The sequence below is a fragment of the Ambystoma mexicanum genome, chromosome 12, assembly GCF_040938575.1.
Source record: "Ambystoma mexicanum isolate Mex_15411 chromosome 12, UKY_AmexF1_1, whole genome shotgun sequence".
Classification (NCBI taxonomy): Eukaryota; Metazoa; Chordata; class Amphibia; order Caudata; family Ambystomatidae; genus Ambystoma; species Ambystoma mexicanum.
Genome location: NC_090936.1, coordinates 1,161,437,438 through 1,161,465,003, shown reverse-complemented (window position 1 = coordinate 1,161,465,003; position 27,566 = coordinate 1,161,437,438). Strand labels below are relative to the sequence as shown.

The following is a 27,566-nucleotide window of genomic DNA, read 5'->3' as shown; positions in this document are numbered from 1 at the left end:
GATATACACATTTGAGAAATAGGAAGGAGTGCCCCTGGTCATGGGTGATCTGAAAAGCTTGTTGGTGGCGATCGTGGGAGATCAGGCTGGGGATATGTGGAATAAAGCGGGGTACCCAGGAGTGAGGTTGGACGACGATGCACATGATGGTGCACCGTTTAACAACATTAGGGAGCAGGTGTGGGACGCACTTTGGCGAACGTACCCGGATACCCCAGACTTACAATCCATCATGCAATACACTACGGGCGATGATGATGACCCCTCACAGTACATTAAGGTTCAGGAGATGTGGAGGGCAGGGACGGGGGACCGATCAGTTCCTCTTTTTTATTTTGTTACCGAAGGAAGTGTAGAAGGCACTAGATAAAATAGGGGGTATTGATGCTGCCAGAACCCCAACATGCACAGATGCCAAACCCGCAAGTCGTCCTGCAGCACATGCCCATGCCCCAATGCCCAACATGAAGGCAACATGCCCACAGATGATGTCGTGTCTAACGGCACCATCACACCCTATCAGGGGGGACAGTGTAGTGGAGGGGACCCTTTTTCGTTACCCGGGACGAACACATACCCTGACTAGGAAAGCCCACAGAGAGCTCTTGCATGCCCAGTTCAACCGATGACTGTCCGCCCTGATGAGGAACACTTTGTGGGTGCAGAGATAGGAACCCCTTCATTTTCATGGTTGACACGGGTGCCACAAAATCAAGCATCAGTGTGGGAGATTTAGTGCTCTCGGTTAAAACTCTTGACAGACAGGGCTTCTCTGGGGCGGACTCCACGGTCCCATGCACTGAAGAGGTTGACATCAATGTAGGGAGGAAGGTGGTGCAGGCCCCCTACTACATTCTGAAAGTCCTCCAGTGAACTTGTTGGGTGGGATCTGCTCAGCAAACTCAACATGACTATTTTGTTCACAGAGAGTGGCATAGTTTGTGCCACACCAGGAATGTGCGCCATAAGGGCGATGGTGAGAATTCATGCAATGGCAGGAGAAGTGGTGGTTTGCGGGATACTGGTCGACCCAGACATGTTTGTGTACGGAATAACAGTGCTTGTAAAAGGCGGTGCCTTAGATTGGCAAAGGTTGTTGGCGAGTGTCCACAGACTTCATATTCCATCCTGTGTTATCCCCTGAGTTGGCGGCAGGTACATTACTAATCCTAGACTTCCAAGTTCTGGTGGTTTCTGTGAAAAGGATTGCTGTGATAGAGACTGACCAGGACGGGTGCAAGTGGTGTACAGTGCTTTGCATTGACCCCACGGTACCTCTGAGGGAGGCAACTGACGCAGAATAGTTTGAAGACAGGCCAGATGACGGGGAGATCGTGTTAGCAATTTGTATCCCCAGTGAAAAAAAATGGTACAGTACAGTCTAATGTCCCCTGATGGCCCTTGTGCCCCCCTTCATTGAGGCAGATTTGGAACTGGTGCCTGAAAAAACTGTGAGCCACTAACCCCCATGATGTAGGGCTCCTACAGGGAGTGACCCAGTACAAATCACCGAGACCAGGAGCAGTACTGCCCAGGGTGAAACAGTATCCACAATCCAGGGATGCGGAAGAAGGAATTAGGGATACCATCAAAGCCCTACTCAACCAAGGGATAATAGTACCATCTACTTCCCCATGCAACACAGCCATCTACCCTGTGAAAAAGGCAACTTGGTGCAGTTTGAGAATGATACAGGATTTGCGCTCCTTGAATGATGTGGTACAGTAGGCGTTTCAACAGCATTTTCAACAGAATACTCCATGCAGATTTGGGAGATATCCAGGTGCCCAGCACGATCATCCAGTAGGTTGACGATCTGCTGGTGTGCAGAGACAGTGAGCAACATTACATTACACTTCTGCAGCTCCTGGCCCACAAAGTGTACAAGGCTGACAAAGCTAACTGCAGTACTGTCTAAAGGAGGGGTTGTATCTAGGGCAGTTAGCATCAGCTGATGGTAAAAGAATGATTTCAGTCTACCCTGCATCGGTCCGCGCCACTCCACAGCTCGACAGTGAAGGAAATGAAAAAATTCCTAGGGTTTTGTAATTACTGCAGTGCATGAATCCTTGACTATGCAACATACACCAGGCCGCTCTTACAGGGCCTAAAGGAGGCACAAAAGACGGACAATAAAATTGTGTTGTTGGAAGAAATGTTACAAAACTTCAATGACCTCAAGGAGGTGATCTCAACTGCTCCTGTGCTAGCTACCCCAGATTACACGCAGGAATTCAACCTATTCTCACACTCGAACGGACAGCTCATGACTGCCGTGTTGACGCAGAAAAGCAATCTGGGCCACAAGCCATTGGCCTAGTACAGCGGCATGCTAGACTGATGCAAGGGCAGTTCGCATGCGGACAGGCACTTGCGGCAGCAGCATTTGCGATTGAGAAAAGTTCCACTATTTTAATGGGTTGCTCTATCAAACTCTATGTGGAACACGCCATCTTTGCCATTTTGGAAAGGTCCAAATCTACCTTAACTACCCAGAGAGCATCTAAATAGGAGGTTATTCTCTCCAGCCCAAATATTCATATTGTATGGTGCAAAAGAGTTAACACTGTTACGTTTCTGACAGAAATGTACACTGATGAGGACCTGGGCAGACATGACTGCATGACATACGAGGGGGAGGAAGATGACATTCCCAAAGCAAAAGACTTGTGGGTCCTTTTCGTTGACAGTTCAGTGACAATTGACTAGGTCAAAGGCCTGAGACATATTGGCACAGCAATGGTGCTCCTAGTAGCTGGCGAATATGAAACATTGATCCAAAAAAAAAACTACCAATGCATTATTTGGACCAAGCAGCAGAACTTGTAGCGCTTGAGGAACTGCAAGCATCACAGGGGTGTTCCATGACCATTTGTTCTGATTTGGCGTACGTCACTACAACTGTGCATGCAGGTCACTCACGATGGAAAACGAGGGGTTTTAGGATGCAGACAGGTCCCCAGTACAGCATTCCACGTTATTTGACAGACTCATTTTTGCGCTATCGCATCCTCCTGTACTGGCGTTCGTCAAATGCACCGCCCATACCAACAATACTGACAAAGTATCACTCAGAACACTGCTTCAGAAGACAAAACTGCAGCATATCTCCCAATACCTATTCCAGCTGAATATGTTGTAATAACACCCACCACTGAACAGCCACCCGTTATATAAAATGCATTGCCCATCGCAATGGTGATCGAATTACAGGGAGGGCCCCGAAAGAGGAGAAGGATGTGTAGGTCGAGAGAGGGTGCAAACAGTCCCCTACTGATCTATTATGGAGACATGAATGCACAGGGAAATCAGTAATGCCACATGAACTGCTAGCCGTAGCATTTTATCAGCTTCATCACCTCTCCCACAGCTCAAAACACCACATTGCTGCTGACATCCTGGAGGATTGGTTTATTCCAAACCTCCAGGAACATTTGACCAATACGGTTATTCGGTCTACCACATGTCAGAGTTTCAGCATAGGCATGACATTACGAACACTGAGAGGCACTCTGCCCCCGCCCTACTGGGCCGTTCCGCGAATTACATATCTACTATGCAGAGATTGGCGAGAGATGCAATGGGTCCCGATATTTGATCATTGTTGTTTGACCCTTCTCACGATGGGTGGAGGCAGGACCTTGTGCACACCCGGATGCCAAATGCGCAGCTACATTTCTGGTCCGCACGGTTTTCCCTCGATGGGGCGTATGTGACGTGTTAGGGTCAGACAACGGTACACACTTTAAAATTAGTTATTTAAAGAGATCACTGCATTAATTGACCTTAAACACTGATTGTGCACAATTTATCACCCACAGGCCAACGGTGGTGTGGGGAGGATAAACAGACTCCTAAAAAGTAAACTGTCTAAGCTTTACACCATGCTTAAGAAAAACTGGGTGAGGAGTGAAAAAAAAAAAAAGAAAAACTGGGTGCACTGCTTACCCTTGGCACGGTTTAGTTTGCAAACACAGCCTTGCAAGGACCACCATTTATCACCCCATGAGGTGGTTACTGGTCATCGAATGCATACACTTCTGTCTCCTGCTAGGAGGGAGTCAGACACCCATAAGGCAGCAACTGTTTTAGGAGAGACAACCCTAACACGGGCCATTAAATGCGTCTCCCGGAAGATTGCACCACCCCGTTCAGTAGACATACCGGGCGCCGCAGCTGCCACAGCAACTGATTCCCTGCCCACTCAACTGCTGCTGCCAGGAGAACTCATCTACGTGCAGAGCTTTGTCCCCAAGTGGAACAGCCCCAGGTTCAAAGGACTCTACAAGTTAGTGTTTCTACTCCTCTTGCGGTCAAGCTAAAGGAACTCCGTTATTGGATCCACCTGTCTGACGTTCGGAGAGCACCCCTGGACATTACCCCGGTACCCTGAAAAAAGGATACGTCCCACCTACCTCACCCCCATTGTGGTATCAGCATACCAGTTTCTTTCTCCCCGAACCCGTGCGCACGCACAGCTGCTAAGACATTACACTTGCACAGGGGGCGCTCCCGTTTCAGAGCGAGGAGAAAATGGAACCAGCGCTCTCAAACTACTCATTGTATATTAATGAAAAGTGATATTTATATCATTATATCTAGGCTTTTTTATTCGTACAAGTGTGCCATGCATTTTATTGTAGGGGTGTTTGCAATGTCAAATATTAGGCATTTATTTAGGAGCATCTTTAATATGGGGGCACGTATAAAAGGGGGTTTGGGGTCAGGTATCAAAATGTCACTGTATATAATCTGTCAAATGTATACACAAATGAAACTGGGTATTTACCTTCCCTAGTGCACAACACTGAGCCTCAACACGACAACAATTCTGTCCAAGACACAAATGCACCCCAACGTACTGGATTGGTAGAATGCATTACTAAGTCTCTACTGTTTTCAAGACTTCCCAATGCTTTTCATAATTCAAGCGGCACTAATGTCATTAGTAGTAGTAGTAGTAGTAGTAGTATTATTAATGGATAAATAGGCGGACCCAAACGTACCTAGAGGCAAGCACGAAGGGTGAAATATGATGCCTACCACAGGCTTCGACTCAACGCCATAGAAGATGTGAGTCACCGAGAATTGGCCAGTAGTTGGTACACGGACAGGAGTTTGGTGGAGGGAGAGAAAGTGATTGGCAGCTGTTGTGTGTTCATTGATAATGCATGCTTCAGGCCCCTCCCACCACCCCCAAGGTCTTAATGCCACAAGAAATACCAATTCTAGAGGAACAGTGTCTAGTTCATCTTGCGCTATGTAGGCTCAAGTGCACCTACCAGGCACCCAACTCGAGACTCGAAGTTGTTGATCCAGATCACCTACAATGCAACAACAATCTGAAAAACAACCAATGCCTAAAACGACCATACCATGTGATATAAGGACTTAAATATGTGAACAACAAATGGCAAGACACTACGATTAGCTGCATGGCGGAGGATCCAATAGGAAACAAAGAAGGGATCCTGGCTCCAGTGGAAGCAACCTGCGCACCGCTTTGGACTGAGCATATCACAAAACTAACATGGATTGAAGCAATGTAGAAAACAGTGAAAGTGCACAGAGAATAAATGTACGAACTTTGCTTTTGTAGTACCAGAACTACCTTTGTGGGGGCCAAGGAACATTGCAACAAAACCCTGCTCATTCCCGATCTCAAGAAAGGTACAGCCGCAGTGATGGATTACTATTGAGTGTGCAGCCAGCAGCTTACTTGCACCTCCAACCAACATGTAGGGGCTACTGCTCGCTAGTAACGCTGCACTCAGCCTTACACGTGATCCCAGAAGGACATTTGCAAGGTGGGCCAACAACTGCTTTTGCTCCAAACATCTTTCCTACTTCTGAAGAACAAACAAAAAGCCTGTTGCCAGCACCAGAGTTGTGCACCCTCCCTGGGAAAGAGAAGAGTATAGACTTTTCAGCAAGGCAGAGATATTCTTCGTCACTCTATTTATACCTGGAGTGCAGGCAGCAGCCAATGCCAAATAGCTGCAAATAGTTTGCTGGGAACTGATACAGCTGGAAAATGACACTGAACAAGGGTTCAATGTTATAAAGGTGGAATTGCGTGCCCTGAGATTGATGACCTTGCAGAACATGTACGTCATCTACCTGCTCACAGCGATGGAAGGAGGCGTGTTCAAAAAGATTGGGGATTCATGTTGCACCTTTGTGCCTCCCGAAGATGCGGAGAATGGCTCCCTCTCACAAATAATAGGAACGGTACACAATTTAGGAGTGAGCATGAAGAAGGAAGATGGAATACAAAGTGAGGACTGGTTTGACACTATCTTTTCCTGGGCACCGTCCTGGATGGGGGCAATCATGAAGATGCTGGTGCCCTTCATTTCGTGTTGGTCATCTTTTGCACCTGACAAATGGGTCTCCAATGTTGTGCCAAACCAGTGTCTAATAGCACAATGATGGTTTCCATTGGGGTATCATCTGAAGCACCTCACAGTACCACAAAGCCCAGACAAATGACCCAAATAAGCCCTGCATGGTACAAGTTAAACAGCGCATACAACCCCTTGGTATGATAACCCCGCCACCCCAATCCAGAGAATTACACTGAGCACTGGGTTGATTTAGGTGAAGATGGGGGATGCATTTACATGATCTGTACCCCTGAGGAGTACGCCCAGTCTAGAGCTAGTTTACGTGATGTTTGCAGAGCATGGGTTCCTAAGGAGGGGTCACCACCATATCTGGAACCTGAAAGGGTGCTGAAGGGGGAGGAGAATAGATATTGAAACCTACATACCGATGACACTGCAGGGAAGTTAGTTAATTTGGGATTAACGAAAAGGGGGGAATGTTGGGAAGGAGAGAGGGTCTTCCCATCCCCCTAGGCGATACCGAATGAGAAACAAACACTGGAGAGCACATCTATGGAGTTGACGGGGGGTAACACACTAAGGAGGGTGCCCAATCACGTTAGTGCAAGCATTAGAGGCTATATAGTAGATGCGAGTGCAAACGGCATCTTAGTTAGTGGCATCTATTTTGAAACGTAGGCCCAAGCATGGCGAAAAGCACTAAATGGGTTATTATATCCCCTGCCTCAACACAGCCATCACCCCCACCCTGGGTAGGTTTCAGAGATTCATAAACCCTTCATTGTCTTAGAAGTTACAGGCCTTTGTGCCCTGGGAAGAAAGTGCTCTGCAAGGCCATGAGAATGGAGCAGAGCGCCTCTTGGCAGTTATCATCCCATGGCACAGATAGTAAGGCTATCCTGCCCCCAATGATCCCCACATGAGTAATACAGTTTTACAATGCTTTTATCCTAAGACCCTCGCATACCACAGTACCATCCAGACCACCAACCATAAAACTGTTACACCCCTCGATCGATCACTAAGATCAAAAAGCAAGGCTATCTTGCTATCACAATTGGATAAAGTGATTTGTGCAGGGTGGTTTCAAATGATATCCTTAAATGAAGGAGGAAAGCCTTGGAAGTTGCTGACTTGTCCGAGAGTGAGTGAAGTGTGTGGAGTAGCGTGACCTCGACTCCCCATCTAACCCCCAGGCCCATTTCGGTGCCTGCCCGGTGCACTTTCGCAACGATAAAATAACATTGTTTTTCCAAGTAGCTAATTAATTGTTAAACCAACCTCACTGCAGATGACGAGCCCAGCAACACCCACGTGGATTAAGATGGACAGATGAAGATGGGCCAATGGCCTGGCATCCCCTATGGAGCAGGCCCTACATATATAGGGTTTTGCCAATTAATGTTGTAGAATTGTACTGTATGAAATTGCACCATCAGTGACGTTGTTTGTGCTTATAATGTACTGCACATGCCGACGGAGCCAGAACGTTCGGCGGCAGCAGAGTTCTTTGTAGAAATAAGTACTTGTCATACTTGCAAGTGGTGTCTTGGGCCTTTTTCCCTAGCAGGCTGTACTGTTTCTGGTGTGAGCGCATAGGGGCGTCCCTTCAGGATTTAGGAGGGCTGGCTAGGCTCTAGTAAGCAACCAGAGCAGTCAGGTACGTGGGCGCATGCCAAGGGTGGTCATGACAAAGCACTAGTACATGAATTTGTCATAGTTTGTCGCTGTATACTAATGGCAGAGGTGTTGAGGCAAGTCTGGCGTTTCAGGGCAAAAAGCTATGTGACCAGCTAGACCGAATTTCTGGCACTATGGGCCGGCTATCCCAAAGTCTCCCAAGGCGATAGGCTGGATGTGCGATGTCAGAGTGCATCTTCTAGTAGGGGTGGATTGGTACTGTGGAAAAGGACCAGGCTAATTTATTTATTTTTTGCATTTATAAATCGCACAAAGCAGCCCAGGGGCATTGTGGCGCTGTTACAAGAAAGGCTTACTTGGTTACATATCAAGACAGCCTGTCCGTGGTTCGTGGTTACAGGGAACCTAATATCAGACAGGTAAAATGTTAATCAGAATTACATAGGGTAGTGGGCTCTACAGTTCAGTGGGTTACAGGTGAACCGGCTGCAAGTAACAATAGAGAAGCGAAAGTGGTACAAGGGAGTGAACCTAATGTGGTGTGTGGGCTAGTTGAAGAGCCTCGTTTTGAGAGCTATGCGGAAGGAAAGATGTAAGGTCACATTCCATAAGGTGGTTGGAAGCGTGTTCCATTGCCTTGGAGCTATGAAGGGGAAGCTGGTGCGCCTGCTTTGGGCGTTTTGATAGTGGGGATGTTGAATTGATTGGAGTAGTGTGATCGTTTGGGTCTGGAGGAGCTGGCTCGGATTACCTTCTCTGAGAGATAAGATGGGGCTGTGAGGGAGAGGCATTAATGTGTTATGGCAAGGGTCTTGAAGATAATGCGTTCTTTGACTGGAAGCCAGTGTGCCTCACGCCTCGCATTGGAAATGTGCTTCCTCTTGGGAATATGCTTCTGTGCCCCGCACCAGGGGGCGCAGAAGCAAAGGGAGCCTGATCCGGCGTCTCCTCCTCCAAGGCGGATTCAAACGGCAAGAAAACAATATATTTAACAATTTCCTGATCAAACTATGCGCGTTCCTGCCCATGAACAAGCCGGGCACCTCTGGACAAAGTCTCCTTAAAAAATCGCAGACCTTTCCTACAAGAACACAGCTCACGGATTCCAGCAGTGTGTGCACCAATATAGTGCGCTCAGCGATACCATCTTAATTCACTCTTCCCGCTTCAGCCACCTCCCTCCTGCAGAGTGCCCGCTCCACTCAGCCCGACAGTGACCTTCTGCTTGCAGCCTCTCATGCCATCTCCAAACTGGTCACATCGGGATTTGTCACCATCCCCGATGCGGGACAACCTTTGCCCAGAGGACATTGGACTGCCCTGCAGTTCCTTAAACCACTGCACCAACTGCAGTGGCGCCCTCCTGCTAGCAGCTTCTTCAGCCGTCGCCAGTCAGGTCTAACCTGGACCAGTCATCACCCCGACGCGGGTCAACCTCGCCTAGAGGTTATCAGATTGTCGCAATTGGTATGGGAATGTGGTCAAAACGCACAGGGCCAAATGAATATGGAATTAGTCCAAAAGAGTTATGTGGATATATACACAAAGTACAAATTAAGCATTAGCACACAATGTATTACTACATGTAATTGGATTCTGTACAGCCGACACGTGTTTCGACCCAACTGGTGGTTTTCAAGGCTGTTCACATCAAACATGGAATGCATAGAGGCAAAAACATAAAATTGCAGAATAGGAATATGAAACATTGAAAAGGTCAGACAGCAAAAGAGCAAGAAAGAATAAACACATACCAATGAAGAGGTGTGTGGGACAGGGTTGAGTGGACGCCAAGCAGAAGAAAACCATAAAAAAAAGATTGGAAATAAATTAGCAATTGCGATTACTAATTCATTTTGAGCCTTGGACGGGTAGGCTCTGTGGGTCTGTGCACGCGGCAGGCCTGGGTTCTAACCATTACTCCTAGGTGGATAAATCAGCGCACAGGCACGTTTTTCAAAACCCTCCCCTTTCATCTATTGTGTTATCAGATTGTCCACCAGCACCGCGACCTTCGCACCAACTGCTGCAGCGACCTCCCGCTAGCAGCCTCTTCAACGCCCGCTACTCAGGTCTTATCGGGATCCGTCACCATCCCTACGTGGGACATCCCCGCTCAGAGGCCATCGGTCTACCCAGCAGTGCTGTGACCATTGCACCAACTACCGTGGTGACCCATCGCCAGCAGCCTCTTCAACTGTCGGCAGTCAGATCTAACCGGGATCTTTCACCTTCCTGACACGGGACCCCCCCCGCTCAGAGGCCATCGGCCTGCCCTGCTGTGACCATCGCACCATCTACCGCGGCGACCTCCTGCCAGCAGCCCCTTCATCCGGGATCCGTCACCTCCCGATGCGGGACACCTCGGCTCAGAGGCCATCCGACTGCCCCGCTGTGCTGTGATCTTCGCCGCTGCCCCGGCGTGCTGCGACTGCCCCGCTGCGACCATCGGGATCTGTCACCTCCCGACGTGGGACACTCTCGCTCAGTGGCCATCAGACTGGCGCAGCAGTGGTGCTCCTAGTAGCTGGTGAATATGATCCAAAAAAAGACTACCAATGCATTATTTGGACCAAGCAGCAGAACTTGTAGCGCTTGAGGAACTGCAAGCATCACAGGGCTGTCCCATGACCATTTGTTCTGATTTGGCGTACGTCATTACAACTGTGCACGCAGGTCTCTCACGATAGAAAAGGAGGGGCTTTAGGATGCAGACAGGTCCCCAGTACAGCATGCCACGTTATTTGACAGACTCATTTTTGCGCTATTGCATCCTCCTGTACTGGCAGTCGTCAAATGCGCCGCCCATACCAACAATACTGACAAAGAATCACTCAGAACACTGCAGCAGAAGACAAAACTGCAGCATATCTCCCAATACCTATACCTGCGGAATATGTTGTAATAAAACCCACCACTGAACAGCCACCCGTTCTATAAAATGCATTTCCCATCGCAATGGTGATCGAATTACAAGGGAGGGCCCCGGAAGAGGAGAAGGATGTGTGGGTCAAGAGAGGGTGCAAACAGTCCCCTACTGATCTATTATGGAGACATGAATGCACAGGGAAAGCAGTAATGCCACATGAACTAATAGCCGTAGCATTTGATCAGCTTCATCACCCCTCCCACAGCTCAAAACACCACATTGCTACCAACATCCTGGAGGATTGGTTTATTCCAAACCTCCAGAAACAGATACCAGTCAGACCTAACCGGGATCTTCACCATCCTGACGTGAGTCTACCCAGCCTTGAGGCCATCGGATTGCCCAACAGTCCCCCAATATGGCAGCTTTTACTTCAGAGCCACCAGCAGGGACTATTCAAGCTGTGACCTCTCATCCAACACTAGATAAGGACCTTGCATGTTGAGACCGCTCAACCAACACCCACAACTCACTTCATCCACCCCCTGCCTCCCCGGGACGCTCTCCAGCTCGGCTAATTACAGCTACACCTTCTAATCACTGGCACGGTCAGCTAAATTCTGTTGCCCATCTCCAATCCCCACTCCCCGCCAAGACTCCCCCCTCCCTCTCCCCTTCTCAATCTATATCCTACCGTAATTCATTAACAACCAAAGGCTCCAACATAGAACACAACCAGCCATTACCTTCTCACCTCCCCCCCTCTAACCCAGCACAAACCTCCTGCACTACCACCACACTCTCACCCATTGAGTGCACAGAGCCACCAATACATAGTTGTCACTCACTCATCGGCCTCCAGCCCAGTAAACACGGCCATTACACCTCACTACCACCTACAGCCTACGTGACACTGTGTACATTGAGCCACTACCATCCTGTCGACACTAAGATCTCCCACCAAAATAACCAACAACCATTACCAACTCACTAGCTCCCTCAACCCGCTATACCTTTCTCTGCTAGCCCAGCGAATAACCTCCTGCACAGCTAACAAGCTCCCACCCACCAAGAGTACCGAACCTCCCAACTACGACCTAGCGGCCCACAACCATCCCGCTCCTACAGTGTTATCAGGCATGTGTAGTTCTAACTACTAGTTCCCTCCACTTTCTCTTTCAACACCCCACTCTATCACCTGGCCCTCCATTAAAACCCTCTGCCTTATCATTATGACCATCTCCACACTTAACTATCCCTCACCACCTCACCCCCACTTGGCCCAATGCCCACCTACCCCTATTTAACACCACCACCTCATCTACCCCGTTATTGTTGACACCTCCAACATGATTGACATTGCCTTATGGAATGCAAGATCACTCTGTAACAAGAATGCTGCTGTTCTGGACCCGTTTCATGATCTAAACCTACACTTCCTCTGCATCACAGAAACCTGGATCCCCCCCTTCAGCTCATCTGTTCCAGCATTTCTCGCCTCTTCTTCCTTTGCCCATGTCCCCCGCTTGTCTGGCCGTGGAGGCGGCATTGGTATTGTTCACCCCAAGTGTCCATCATATCCTTTCTCATTATTTACCGTCCACCTGGCCCCCTTGAATCCTTCCATGATGACAATGACCACCTCCTTGGCTCCCCCAGCCCCACATCCCTCATTGTACTTGGCTACTTTAGCCTCCATCTCTCCTCCACTCACCTAACCTCTCCCCTCTTATCCATACTTGGACTCTTACCTTCTTACCCCACTCCCCACCCCACCCCACCCACTCACTCACTCTCACTCACTCTCTCACTCCCTCCTCCGGCTCAATTGTTGACCTAATTTTTGTCTCTTCTTTCTCCGCCTCCTCTGTAACTACCCTCCCTAACTATCTGACCACTCTTTCCTCTGTCTCCCTTGATCCCCCTTTTTCTCCTTTCCCTCCTCCCTCCCCTTCCATCTCTTTCTCCCAACGCGACCTCCGTAACTTTAACCCCTCTCACTTCTATGACTCCTGCGCCTCCTCCCTCTCACTCACTCTTCCACTCTCTGCAAACGAGGCCTCATCTGCTCTATACTCTTCCCTCTCCTCCAGTCTTGACCAACTACACCCTCTCACCTCCTTCCGCAAACCTGCCCAACCCTGGCTCACACCACACCTTTCTTCCAGGCGCCGCCTACTCCGACGCCTTGAAAAATGCTGGCTTAAACAATGCTCCCCAGCCAATCCAAACCACCTACTTCTTTTACCACACACTCTATGACAACTGCCTCAACTCGGCTAAACGAGCTTACTTTTCGAACCTCCTTCACTCTCATTCTTCCCACTCTGGCCGAATCCTTCAAACAAATCGCCTTTTCTCTCCTTCACCGGATCACTCTGTTACCTCTCCTCTATCATCCTCAGACTTCGCAAACGCCTTCTCCTCTAAGGTACTCACCTTCTGCCAAGGCATTTTCCGTTCACCCTCTTACTCTCCCCCTTCTCCATTTCTCACTACCCCATCCACCACCATGTCTAACTTCACCCCAGTCTCTCACTCTGAGGTTTCCCTCCTCCTGTCTAAAACCAACCCTCTGACCCTCTTCCCGCCTCTTATTCCCAAAGTTCACCCTCTCCTTATTCCTTATCTTACCTCCTTTTTTAACATTTGTCTTGCTACCGCAACCTTTCCATCCGCCTTCAAGCATGCAACTGTCATCGCAATTCTGAATAAACCCTCTGCTAACCCCCTTTTCGCTTCCAACTTTCACCCTATCTCTCTCTTACCCTTCCTATCTAAACTCCTTGAACGCCTTGTCTACTCAACTCTCAGCATTCGTCTCCAACCTCCCCTCCCCTCTACCCAATAAAGGGTTTCGCACCATCCACTCTACTGAAACTGCTATCACCTCTGTTCTTAACAGCCTCCTCACTGCACGCTACTCTAAAAACTCTTCTGTTCTCATTCTTCTTGACCTCTCAGCCGGCTCGACACTGTTGATCACCCCCTACTTCTTAACACTCTTTCCTCCTTTGGCCTCAAAGGCTCTGTCCTCGATTGGTGCTCCTCCTACCTATCCAATCACACCTTTGCAGTCTCCTGGGGCAGCTACACCTCTCCTACCCACTCCCTTGACTTCGGTGTCCCCCCCAAGGTCCCGTGCTCGGCCCTTTTCTCTTCTCACTGTATACCTCCCTCCTAGCTCCAATCATCTCCTCCTTTGGAGTTTCTCACCACTTCTACACAAGTGACACCCAACTCTTCCTCTCCTTTTCTTCCTTCACTCCCGACATCCACTTTAAACTCTCTTCCTGTCACACTGCTATCAAATCCTGGAGGTCCTCCCACTTCCTTACCCTGAACACTGACAAAACCGAAGTTTATTCCTTCCTGCCAACACCCTTCCTCCCCCTCCCCTCCTCCTTCCATTCTTTTTCCCCCTCTCAGCTCCCTATCTCCCCCTTCGCCCGTAACCTCGGCATCCACTTTGACTCTCACCTCTCCTTTACTCACCATATCTCTTTTACCGCACGTGCTTGTCGCTTCCATTTTTATAACATTCGCAAAATCCACTCCTTCCTTACCTTTCACGCCACTAAATACTTAATATCTTCTTTAATCTTCGCTCGACTCTTCTACCAATCAGCTCCTCTTTGGCCTCCCCTCCTCAAATCTGGCCCACCTTAAATCCGTCTACCATTCTGCCATCCGTTCCCTCGTCTTCTCCCTCCTCACGATTCTATTTCTTCTTCACTCTCCTCAATGGGCTGGCTCTCATTTCATTCTCAACTCAAATTCAACTTCCTCTGTCTCGTCTTCAAATCTCTATATAATCTTGGCCCACCCTACCTCTCCTCCCTCCTCTCATTCTACTCTCCCTCTCGTTCACTCTGTTCTGATCACTTCCTACTCACTGTCCCACCCGGACCCTGCACACCATCACACTTCAGTTCCTTCCAGCTTCTTGCTCCACTCCACTTGAACCGTATCCCTCTCCCTATCCGCTCCATCACCTCGTATTCATCTTTCCGCACCTCTTTAAAGTCCCACCTACTCCAATCTCCTACCTGACAGCTCTCTACTTTTTCCTGTCTACTGCTCTACCGTACTTACGTCTATTCTAATGATCCTGGTAAATTGTTCTGTATATTGTTCTCAGTTATTTGATTCATGATTTGTATTAACTTGCTTCTTATGTATTGCCTGTTTCATGTAAAGCGATTTGGCTTAAAGCGCTATATAAAATCCACAAATATTCAATGCTGCTCGGAGTGCGTTATTCTGAATAGTTTGTTCAGATTTTTAGCAGAGGTACCGGCCAAGAGCACGTTGCAGTAACTGAGTTTTGCTCCAATGGTAGCTCTGGCTATTGAAAGACAGTTCTGGTTCGAAAAGATGGGTTTGACTGCATTGATCTGCTTAGTGGTGAAGGAGGCCGATGCGGCAAACGCGCTGACTTGGCAAGTCATGGATAGTGTGCAGTCGAGGTACACCCCCAAGGTCTTTACCGAGGGTGAGACTATGATATGTGTGCTGTCAATGGTGAAGGAGCTGTATTGATTGTCAGGTTTCTTAAGGGTTTCCTTGGGTCAGACTAAGAGTATCTCAGTTTTGTCTACGTTTAGGCATAGTCCATTGGCCGCCATCCAGGCTTGTATGGTGGCATAGGTATTGTGGAGTGTTCTGGCATCACTTTCATAAGATCAAGAAACAGAAAAGATATGTCCAGAGCAAAGTATATTTAGAAATAATGTATCCAAATTTATTAAAGAAGTTACAAAAATTGAAAACTGGTGAATAAATCACACAAAATTATTGTACACTAATCATTTTAACATAACAAAACAGCAGCAACAATATGCCGAAAATCGGCTAAAACTTCATCACTCATAATCAACATACCCAGTTCATTCATACGCACACAACTCATCATACCGTGACACTCATCCAAAGAACTAAAAAACACCAAAAAACATGCTAAAAACCAATGGGGAAGAGGAATTCATAACTAATCCCCATAATAACACACATTATTGCGGTGTTTTACAAACAATAGAAATAATTCACAACCAATCTATTGTCAGGGTGGATAGAAAAAACAGATGCAAAGATCACATCCCTGTAAAATTTTTCTCTCGACCGGTTTCGACGTGTAGTAATGGTTAACTGAACGTCTTCTTCAGGAGGTGGATGTTACCATTCTGCAAAACAAATACGCAAAAGGGACTATAAGCTACTACATGAAAAAGTCTTTGCCGACTGCTTATAACATACAATTAAAAAAGAGAAACAGGACTGCTGGCTAGCAGCCTGAATTATTCAAAACAATTTAGGAACCGCGTATACCATAATACAAATAAGCATACACGGCCCCCGCTACAACAGCTGTGTAAACCAGAACAAAAGGGTAAGTGACTCCCAAAAGAGAACCGTGCAAGATGAGAGGGAACCTTCAGGACCATGGTGAATCGGCAACAAGAATGTGTATATATAATATAATAATATATATCTGAATCTCACTGGCAATATCTGTGTCTAAAAAAGGACTAATAGTGGACTAACCTGATGAAAACCTTACTACTGCAACAATCTATGCAGTGTAGTGTGGCCAGTCACACGAAACAATTCAGGACTGAAACATAACCTGAAAAAAGAAACAAGACCAGAATGCACTAGGTCAGGTGAATGAAAAACCTAAATTCAAAGTAGAGTATCTATAACTGAGGCAAAAGTACTAATATCTCACCTGAAGGGCGCCCCATGCAGTTTAAGATGATCCAGCAATACATGTATTTGAAAAGTGAAGAGGCAGCGCCACTTAGCCTTAGCCTTCAACGCTGTCTGCAAATCACTGCAAAAATGGCACAAGAGCTCCATTACAATGTTAAATGGCAAGCAGTGACCCACGGCTTACCAGAATACAAGGGCACTGCATGAAATGCATCTAAAGAACACCAATAGAATGGGAGGCAGCCGACGGACAACCACACCATTCTAAGGAATCCAAAAGGTGTTTAAATATAAAGACACGAAAAGCCAAATGCCAAATATAAACTTAAAGGCAAATGACAACAATCTAAGATAAACGGTGCTATGTTTAAATATAAACACACGAAGTGCCAAATAAATCAATTAGAACGGCTCGTACGATTAAAATGTGATAGCGAGCTCAAAGGACAACAAACAGCAGTCTAAAGGGCGGCGCTGCAAAGTTAATTGTGCAGAAGGCTGTAGCTGAAAAGCTATTAACATTGCAGGAAGGCTGGCCACACGCTTACCTGCAAGACGGTTGTTGTATAATGAAATTGTCCAGCAGAAAGAGAGACCAGATGGTAATCTCTTAGTTTCAAACTAATTGCAAATACGAAACGCTACGCATGCGTGTAGGGACCTGCAAGGAGTGACTGGCTACAGCCAATAGTACACAGAAGCCTTTTTTAAAGGCAAAGCTAAAAACTGACTGCGCATGTCAGCAAGTGCTGCCAGTAAAGACATTCCACAAGCAAAGCAAAGCGCCAATAATGCAGCCCAAATTAGAAAAGAATAATAATGAGGGGCGCCGCTGTTAATAAAAAAATAATAATAAGTAAACACTAAAAATAAATATATATCAGACAAAAAACAGCGTAAATAAATTTTGGGCTGCCGTCACCATACTAAGTGAATTCTGGGAGTTGTAGTCCAATATAGGCGTGGTGTGCAATCCAATAATTTACTAGTTGGTTCTCAATATTACAGAACCATGTAACGAGCACCATATCTCTAAGCAATTCTAGAGCTACTATGCAATAACAAAAAGAGTATTTATAGACCAGAGATAGGCAAGAAAGATGGTAAGAAAGCTTTGGCTGAAAGACGATAATCTAATATAAATGATGTTAAATTGTATCAATTAGACTAAATAGCTAAACAATCGTAATAGCCATAGAGGGCAAATAGAGAAATGCAGAACAAACTTGCTAACGACTATTGAAGTCCCACGACTCCAATGTGTTCAGGCCTTTGTGGAGTGTTTTTAAATTGAACATCCACATTTGTTCCTTGTAGGACAATTTATTAGCTAGTTGTATTGTGTTATTGGCAAAACATTTTTCCAAACAAAACCAAATTAAGGAGTCTGGGTTGTGTCCCATTTCTACGCAATGAATGACTAGTGGAGCCGAAAGGTTGCGTGTTCTAATTTTAGACCGGTGCTCATTGATACGTAGATGGACTTCCCTAGAAGTTTTACCTACGTACAAGAGCTGACACGGGCACTGGATAGCATAAATAACATTCTTACTTTTGCACGTAGTAAATGTACGTAATGCCCAAGATCTACCATTATAAGAAAAGTCTGTAATTTTTTTAGAAAATTTACAAGCTGCGCATGAAGTGCATGGATAGTGGCCTTTAACCTGATTCAGGTTAGTATCTCTGACCTGGTTAATGCGTACAGGAAGTCTAGAGGCCCGGGTTAGTTTCTGCCCTAAATTTTTGCTTTTTTTAAAAGCAAATAAAGGTTTCTCTAACTGAAGATCTGTGGAATTCAGGATCCTCCAATTTTTCAAAATAATAGCTTTAATTGTCTCACTGTGTTGGCAGAAAGTGGACACACACACCAACTGTTCTTTGTCCACAGTTTTGTTTTTAGGTCTTAAAAGGGCATCCCGATTGGTATATCGCGCTCTTTTTCTTGAATGTTTGATAAGTTTACGCGGATAACCGCGATCTAGCAATCTAGTCTGTAATACGTCCGCATGAGTATTAAATTGTATAAGGTTGGAACAATTGCGGCGTAACCGTAAAAACATCCCATATGGGAGATTACGTAAAAGACCATCTGCACATGGGGTTCCCACTAATTTTTTGACCACATGTGTGGAATTGGTTCTTTGCAACAGTTTCTTTAAGTTCAAGGATGAGTTTTTCACACAAACTAAAGGCACGTCAATGGGCTGTGCGTTTGCCCCCAACTTGGCTATTATTTTCATGGCCTTGTTTGAAGAGAATTTTGTTCTTAATGATGGTAATCCCTATATCACTAACATCAAGTTATATCGTCGGTATATTGACGACATCTTATTGCTATGGGAGGGTGATATTACCACACTTGAACTTTTTGTGCAGTGGCTCAATCAAGTAGATATTAACATCAAATTTACCCTGGAATACTCTACCTCCCGTATCGCGTTCCTAGATCTATCTATTTACAGCGAAGATGGGTTCCTGCAGACTGAGCTCTATAGAAAACCCACAGAAAGGAACATGACACTACAGTTTGAAAGCCAACACCCTAAAATTCTTTTACGTAATCTCCCATATGGGATGTATTTACGGTTACGCCGCAATTGTTCCAACCTTATACAATTTAATACTCATGCGGACGTATTACAGACTAGATTGCTAGATCGCGGTTATCCGCGTAAACTTATCAAACATTCAAGAAAAAGAGCGCGATATACCAATCGGGATGCCCTTTTAAGACCTAAAAACAAAACTGTGGACAAAGAACAGTTGGTGTGTGTGTCCACTTTCTGCCAACACAGTGAGACAATTAAAGCTATTATTTTGAAAAATTGGAGGATCCCGAATTCCACAGATCTTCAGTTAGAGAAACCTTTATTTGCTTTTAAAAAAAGCAAAAATTTAGGGCAGAAACTAACCCGGGCCTCTAGACTTCCTGTACGCATTAACCAGGTCAGAGATACTAACCTGAATCAGGTTAAAGGCCACTATCCATGCACTTCATGCGCAGCTTGTAAATTTTCTAAAAAAATTACAGACTTTTCTTATAATGGTAGATCTTGGGCATTACGTACATTTACTACGTGCAAAAGTAAGAATGTTATTTATGCTATCCAGTGCCCGTGTCAGCTCTTGTACGTAGGTAAAACTTCTAGGGAAGTCCATCTACGTATCAATGAGCACCGGTCTAAAATTAGAACACGCAACCTTTCGGCTCCACTAGTCATTCATTGCGTAGAAATGGGACACAACCCAGACTCCTTAATTTGGTTTTGTTTGGAAAAATGTTTTGCCAATAACACAATACAACTAGCTAATAAATTGTCCTACAAGGAACAAATGTGGATGTTCAATTTAAAAACACTCCACAAAGGCCTGAACACATTGGAGTCGTGGGACTTCAATAGTCGTTAGCAAGTTTGTTCTGCATTTCTCTATTTGCCCTCTATGGCTATTACGATTGTTAAGCTATTTAGTCTAATTGATACAATTTAACATCATTTATATTAGATTATCGTCTTTCAGCCAAAGCTTTCTTACCATCTTTCTTGCCTATCTCTGGTCTATAAATACTCTTTTTGTTATTGCATAGTAGCTCTAGAATTGCTTAGAGATATGGTGCTCGTTACATGGTTCTGTAATATTTAGAACCAACTAGTAAATTATTGGATTGCACACCACGCCTATATTGGACTACAACTCCCAGCATTCACTTAGTATGGTGACGGCAGCCCAAAATTTATTTACGCTGTTTTTTGTCTGATATATATTTATTTTTAGTGTTTACTTATTATTATTTTTTCTATTAACAGCGGCGCCCCTCATTATTATTCTTTTCTAATTTGGGCTGCATTATTGGCGCTTTGCTTTGCTTGTGGAATGTCTTTACTGGCAGCACTTGCTGACATGCGCAGTCAGTTTTTAGCTTTGCCTTTAAAAAAGGCTTCTGTGTACTATTGGCTGTAGCCAGTCACTCCTTGCAGGTCCCTACACGCATGCGTAGCGTTTCGTATTTGCAATTAGTTTGCAACTAAGAGATTACCATCTGGTCTCTCTTTCTGCTGGACAATTTCATTATACAACAACCGTCTTGCAGGTAAGCGTGTGGCCAGCCTTCCTGCAATGTTAATAGCTTTTCAGCTACAGCCTTCTGCACAATTAACTTTGCAGCGCCGCCCTTTAGACTGCGGTTTGTTGTCCTTTGAGCTCGCTATCACATTTTAATCGTACGAGCCGTTCTAATTGATTTATTTGGCACTTCGTGTGTTTATATTTAAACATAGCACCGTTTATCTTAGATTGTTGTCATTTGCCTTTAAGTTTATATTTGGCATTTGGCTTTTCGTGTCTTTATATTTAAACACCTTTTGGATTCCTTAGAATGGTGTGGTTGTCCGTCGGCTGCCTCCCATTCTATTGGTGTTCTTTAGATGCATTTCATGCAGTGCCCTTGTATTCTGGTAAGCCGTGGGTCACCGCTTGCCATTTAACATTGTAATGGAGCTCTTGTGCCATTTTTGCAGTGATTTGCAGACGGCGTTGAAGGCTAAGGCTAAGTGGCGCTGCCTCTTCACTTTTCAAATACATGTATTGCTGGATCATCTTAAACTGCATGGGGCGCCCTTCAGGTGAGATATTAGTACGTTTGCCTCAGTTATAGATACTCTACTTTGAATTTAGGTTTTTCATTCACCTGACCTAGTGCATTCTGGTCTTGTTTCTTGTTTCAGGTTATGTTTCAGTCCTGAATTGTTTCGTGTGACTGGCCACACTACACTGCATAGATTGTTGCAGTAGTAAGGTTTTCATCAGGTTAGTCCACTATTAGTCCTTTTTTAGACACAGATATTGCCAGTGAGATTCAGATATATATTATTATATTATATATACACATTCTTGCCGCCGATTCACCATGGTCCTGAAGGTTCCCTCTCATCTTGCACGGTTCTCTTTTGGGAGTCACTTACCCTTTTGTTCTGGTTTACACAGCTGTTGTAGCGGGGGCCGTGTATGCTTATTTGTATTATGGTATACGCGGTTCCTAAATTGTTTTGAATAATTCAGGCTGCTAGCCAGCAGTCCTGTTTCTCATTTTTAATTGTATGTTATAAGCAGTCGGCAAAGACTTTTTCATGTAGTAGCTTATAGTCCCTTTTGCGTATTTGTTTTGCAGAATGGTAACATCCACCTCCTGAAGAAGACGTTCAGTTAACCATTACTACACGTTGAAACCGGTCGAGAGAAAAATTTTACAGGGATGTGATCTTTGCATCTGTTTTTTCTATCCACCCTGACAATAGATTGGTTGTGAATTATTTCTATTGTTTGTAAAACACCGCAATAATGTGTGTTATTATGGGGATTAGTTATGAATTCCTCTTCCCCATTGGTTTTTAGCATGTTTTTTGGTGTTTTTTAGTTCTTTGGATGAGTGTCACGGTATGATGAGTTGTGTGCGTATGAATGAACTGGGTATGTTGATTATGAGTGATGAAGTTTTAGCCGATTTTCGGCATATTGTTGCTGCTGTTTTGTTATGTTAAAATGATTAGTGTACAATAATTTTGTGTGATTTATTCACCAGTTTTCAATTTTTGTATCTTCTTTAATAAATTTGGATACATTTTTTCTAAATATACTTTGCTCTGGACATATCTTTTCTGTTTCTTGATGTTATTATAATACTCTGGTCCGGAGGCTAGAGTTACCCTGCTCTTTTCAGTGTTTGCATCACTTTCATAAGAGCCAGAGAGTGGGAGGAGGGACGGAGTATCATCCGCATAATGTGTAGGATATGCCAAGAGAGTCCAGTTTGTCAAAGAGAGGCTTAGTAAATATATTGTATAATGTGGGCGAGGTGCAAGAGCCCTGGGGGACTCCACATTGAATGGTGGAGGGTACTGCGCAGGCCTGTTCAGAAAAAAACATCATGGCTCTCCCTTCCAGGAAGGAGGAGATCGATTTGGTGGCTTCAGGAGTGAATTGAGCTGATGTCATGAGATACCTGCAGAGGGTATCATGGTCGACAACGTCGAACGCTGCAGATAAATCGAGGAGAAGAGCTGGTTTGCCTTCGTCCATGATTTCAGATAACTTTTTTCAAGTCCAGAAGCGCTGATTCAGTTCTGTGGCCAGGGCGGAACCCCGATTTTCGCGTTCCTAGAATGCTGTTAGTTTCCAGGAAGTCCTGGATTTGTGTGTAGGCGGCTTTACCAAGATTTCTTTTTGTAACAGAAATGGGACTGTGGTGATGGGCTGGTAGTTGTGAGGGCAGGAAGAGTCTAGGGATGTTTGTTTTCAGGAGAGGGCGTACCGAGGCCTCTTTAAGGCACGGTGGGACGATGCCCGAGTTAAAGGAGGCATTTATGAATGCTGTGAGGAAAGCTGCTAAGGTATGGGAGCAGTCTTTGATAATGCTGGCTGGGCATATATCACCTTTGCAATTAGATGGTTTAATATTTTTGGGGAGGGCTTGGACTTCAGTTTCTGAGACATTTCCGAAAGTGAAACGTGTCTTCTACAGAGAAGGGGCGTTCGTGGTAGGTGGAGTGTGGGGGTCTGGACTGGCGCAAAATTTGCCCTGTAAAACGTCCATTTTATCCAGCATGGCTTTTTGAATGCTAGAACACCAGGATTCATCTTTAGTGATGTCCTGTGTGCTAGAGGATGGGGTGATCAGTTCCCTGTAGAAGGTAAACATTTCTTTGGATTGTGATTCGGCATTGAGGATCCTAGTGTTGAGGGCTGTGGATTTGGCTAGGATGATGGCTTTTTTGTATTATTAGGTGGAGTGTTTCTTAAATTCTTCTTTGGTGGAGTCTAGAGGGTTGGTTTGCCACTTAGTGAGCATGATGCACTTAAGGGCGCATAGTTCCTGCGGTTCGGGAGAAAACCAGGAGTTGGCATGCCAAGTCACCTTTACTTTCATACATTTAAGATGAGCTATGGTATAAACTGCGTTTTTTTAGGGTGAGATTGTAGATTTCGAACAGAACCCTGGGATCGTTAGAGAATTGTGGCCTGTGGGATGGAACCTCCAGGAAGGGAAGGAGGTTGTCTTTGGTCAACTTCGGGGGCTCCTGGCTAGGGCTGGTGGCAGTGGTGTAGTGGACTTAATGGCTTTAGAGGTCATTGGGATGGAGAAGTGAATAATATAATGGTCTGTCCACGGACATGGGGTGTTGGCGCTTATAGAAGTGGAGCAGTTGTGATCAGAACCCCAATCAAGTATGCGTCCTTTAGAGTGACTTGTTGCATAAATCCCATGCTGAGTGTGCTGGCGATTGATTTGGCATGTTTGTCTATGGAGTCCTTGAGGCCGAGGTTTAGGTCCACAAGAAGGATGGATTTGATGGGAGTTTTTAGGTTTTCTCACAAAAGATGGAGAAGATTTTCCTGAAATTCTAAAGAAGGGCTTGGAGGTCTGTAGACTTTATGCATGGAAATGGTGCAGTTGGGCGATAAGGAGAGTTTAAGGGAGATAGAGTACATATTGCCTTCCAGGGAGGAATTGTCTTGTCGGATGGACAAAGATTCTCTGGCTATGAGAGCTACTCCACCCCCTTTCATATACTGTCTGTCCTGCTGGTATATGGTGTAGCCTGGTGGAAGGGCTAAGGCTATGGCAGGTCCTGCCGCCTCATGGAGCCATGTTTCGGTTATAGCAAGGAGGTCTAAGTTGTGATTGGTGATTAGGTCCCGGGCCTCTGTGACATGGGCAGGGAGAGAGCAATCGTTGTTAAAGGCACATTGAAGCGGGATGGGGGGAGTACTTTGCCGAGTGGGAAGTGTGTCGAAGGGTGATTTGTTTGGTGCATGGTTTGTAGCAGGAGGCGTTGCGGGAGTCGAGTGGCTATTGGGGAGGTGTGCATGTGGCTTAGCAATGGAGAGGTTTTTCTCTGTGAGGGCGAGTTTGAGCAGAGTGGGGAGAAGCTGATTTGTCAGTAATGGGCATGTGTGTTCAGTTGGGGCAGGAGCTGGGGAGGCTTGGGAAGGGAGCAGGTCTTGCGAGTGAGAGCGGAGGTCTGTGTGGAGCGATAGCCAAGTAGTTGGTTTCTGTGCACTGGAGGCCTTGGGCACAGTGGTTTAGTCTGTCTGGAACCTTACCAATGTTAGTCTGTAGGCCAAACCTTCAGTGGAGTTCACTATAGTATTCGGTTTGAGCGTGCATGGGTCAGGGGGCAGGATGATAAGAGCGGGTAGAAAGCTAGTCGGTGGGATTTCTGCTGCGTCGGGGAGTGCTTTCCTGTACATGGCAGGCCTGCTTGAGTGGGGGGGGGGCGTGGGAGAGCAGTGGTGTCAGACGGGGCTGTGGGGCCAAAGGAGGTTGCCAGAGGGTAGGTGTTGAAAGATAGGTAGGTCACACCGGTTGAGGGTGCCCCACTGTGTGGATAGAGGATGCTGTGAGGAGCAGATTGATACGCGGCGGGTAGGGTTCAGCCTGAGGGGAGGACCTTAAGCGAGTAGGGTCTTGATGCGCCTGGGAAGATGCTAAAATCCTACAGTGCTAACTGTGTGCGACTAGTGGGGGTTACAGTCAGTGACCATGATTACACGTGGGGAGTCCCATACTGCTGACAAGTAGGGTATTAGTCATTGTCGCTTGGAGCTAACATGACATTTATGAAGATCTAAGGTAAACCTTCACAGGAGAGGGCGCATTCAGTGAAAAACAGGCATATAAACCAAACGAGTTCGGGAGAAGGTCTGCCGAGAATGGCAGATCTTGAAAGCCTGTGAAACAGTGCAACAACAATTAAGCAATGCAGGGGACATACCATAGGTAGTGATATGAGAACATGTAATGCTTAAGATTCACTGCGGCATTGTGCGTGTTTCAGTCGTGAACAAAAGAGTTCTCGCAGCATCGGGGCATCTTTAAATGGGGTTGACAAGTGCTGCAGTGTAGCAAAGGTGCACGGCGAGAGTGCCTCGCAGCCAACACCACACAGACAGGCACAGACAGGGTCCTTATCCTGCGAGCCCTACCGGGCAGGGCTGGCTTCCGCCTACCGCCTTCAGGGATTGGCAGCACTAAACACTGCTGCTGGCCAATCACAGCGATCCTTCTTTGATTAGCTGTTGGTTGTTCCGAAGTGTTGTGGTTCCTAGGGCATTGGTCGAACGGCCATTTTGGCAAAGGCAACAATGAACGTGGCTCTGTAGGGCTCTGGTGCCTGCACAGGGATATTACGAGCCTTGGGCTGCTTTCAGAACAAACAGAGACAAATATGCACCGTAGGTGCAAAAGACAAAGCAGATGTTGGGCACATTTAAAGTGCGGCGAAGCTCCGGTAACGTTGCTACTTCCCTCGAGGTGTGGGCAGTGTGCAGCTGCTCCTGCAGCACCTGTGGGGAGCTCCTGCTCCAATAGCTGTCTGTGGGCAATGGCTGAGTGTGGGGGCACAGACAGCGGCCTTATCCTGCAGGCCTTACCAGACATGGCCTACTTCTACCTACCGGCTTCAGGGATTGGCAGCACTAAAATCTGCTGCTGGCCAATCACGGCAATCCTTCGATCAGCTGTTGGTTGTTATTCTGAAGCGTTGTGGCTGGTAGGGCATTGGTCGAGTGGCCATTTTGGTAAAGGCAACAATGAACGTGGCTCTGTAGGGCTCTGGTGCCTGCACAGGGAGATTACGAGCCTTGGGCTGCTTTCAGAACGAACACAGACAAATATGCACCATAGATGCAAAAGACAATAAAGCAGATGTCGGGCACATTTAAAGTGCAGCGAAGCTCCAATAACGTCGCTGCTTCCCTCGAGGTGTGGGCAGTGTGCAGCTGCTCCTGTAGCGCAGGTGGGGAGCTCCTGCTCCTGTAGCTGTTGGTGGGGAATGGCTAATGGGATTCTTTGAGTGAAATAGGCAAATACATTTATGGGACATAGCTACTGCGTATCTTTCTACGTTCTAAAGACGCTAACCAAGTAATCTAATAAGTGCGATGTCAAGGGTTACTTGCATGTAAGCATTCTGCGTTTCAACTGCCAACCTAAGCAGTTAAAAGTGTGCAGAGGGTTGCTAGCAACTATCTTGGAGCATCGTGGGTGGGCTGATACCTTGTAGGCGTAATGCTTCACGTGGAGTCACATGTGTTGATTAGATGCAGTGCCAGGCCACCCACATGTCTTTGCCCAGCCCTTTGGCATGTCCTTGCCTGTATTCTAAGGGTCTTACCTATGACCTGTGATATATTTCTGGTCCCCAAAAATATCTGTGCATCGTGTTTTATGCCCCCCAGAACCATCTTAGAATGTCCCCATTCCTACACCCAAATCCATCTAAGTGCATGCCATGTCCTATGCCTAGGTTCAACTAGGCGCACTTCATTCGACCGTCAGTCAAACCTATGAATTGAGCGTTCTGAGTGCTTAGGCACGCCCCTTTGGTAATTAGATAGGGCAATCCATCTAAGTGCTGTGAACAAGGTCTGCAACACGAAGAGGAGAGGATCCCACGGGTCTGGGACCCATACCCTTTTAGGAAGAATAGGTCAAATCATCTTCCCAGCCACAGTACCTGACAGGATAGTGAACCAGGTCTACGCAGAAGGATAAGGTAAATACATAGGTCTGGGACCCGCACCCATAAGCCTAGGAATGAATATAGAATTGTGAACTTTTTAAATGCAAATCAAACCAGGGGAAGGGAGAAATTTCCCCTGGTAAAATTGAACTCTGAGGCCAACCAAGCAAGGAAGCCAGGGGAAGGGAGACATTACCCCCGCTGGCATTGCATACAGCCTGAAAAGGGCTTGGGGAAGGGAGTGATTCCCCCCTAAGCTTTGATGAACTGTGAAGCCAAAGAGACACCAAGAGAAGAAGGATGTATACGTCCTACTGTTGAGTGAAACACCTGGAGAAGGAAGGCATTCTCAAGCACCCCCAATAGTGAAGCAAACTGTGGGCAATAAGGAATGATGTTCAAGTTGGAATCTTGCCTTTGAACGGAAACTGAGACCATTTCATCACTACAAGCTGGAACTTCGTTTTATTCAAA

General features: G+C 46.3%; 1 protein-coding gene and 2 long non-coding RNA genes across 4 annotated transcripts in view; 1 reads left to right on the top strand and 2 right to left on the bottom strand.

The window, feature by feature from the left end:
* GNS (glucosamine (N-acetyl)-6-sulfatase) overlaps positions 1–27,566 on the bottom strand; it is a 465,071-nt gene that overhangs the window by 108,302 nt on the left and 329,203 nt on the right. The window lies entirely within an intron of this gene.
* LOC138513116 (uncharacterized) lies at positions 15,965–16,675 on the bottom strand. The gene is made up of 3 exons (XR_011281714.1): positions 16,586–16,675; positions 16,402–16,483; positions 15,965–16,040 (listed from the first exon to the last, which is right to left on the bottom strand). It is a non-coding gene; the product is annotated as an uncharacterized lncRNA (long non-coding RNA).
* LOC138513115 (uncharacterized) lies at positions 20,597–21,374 on the top strand. The gene is made up of 3 exons (XR_011281713.1): positions 20,597–20,662; positions 21,090–21,194; positions 21,297–21,374. It is a non-coding gene; the product is annotated as an uncharacterized lncRNA (long non-coding RNA).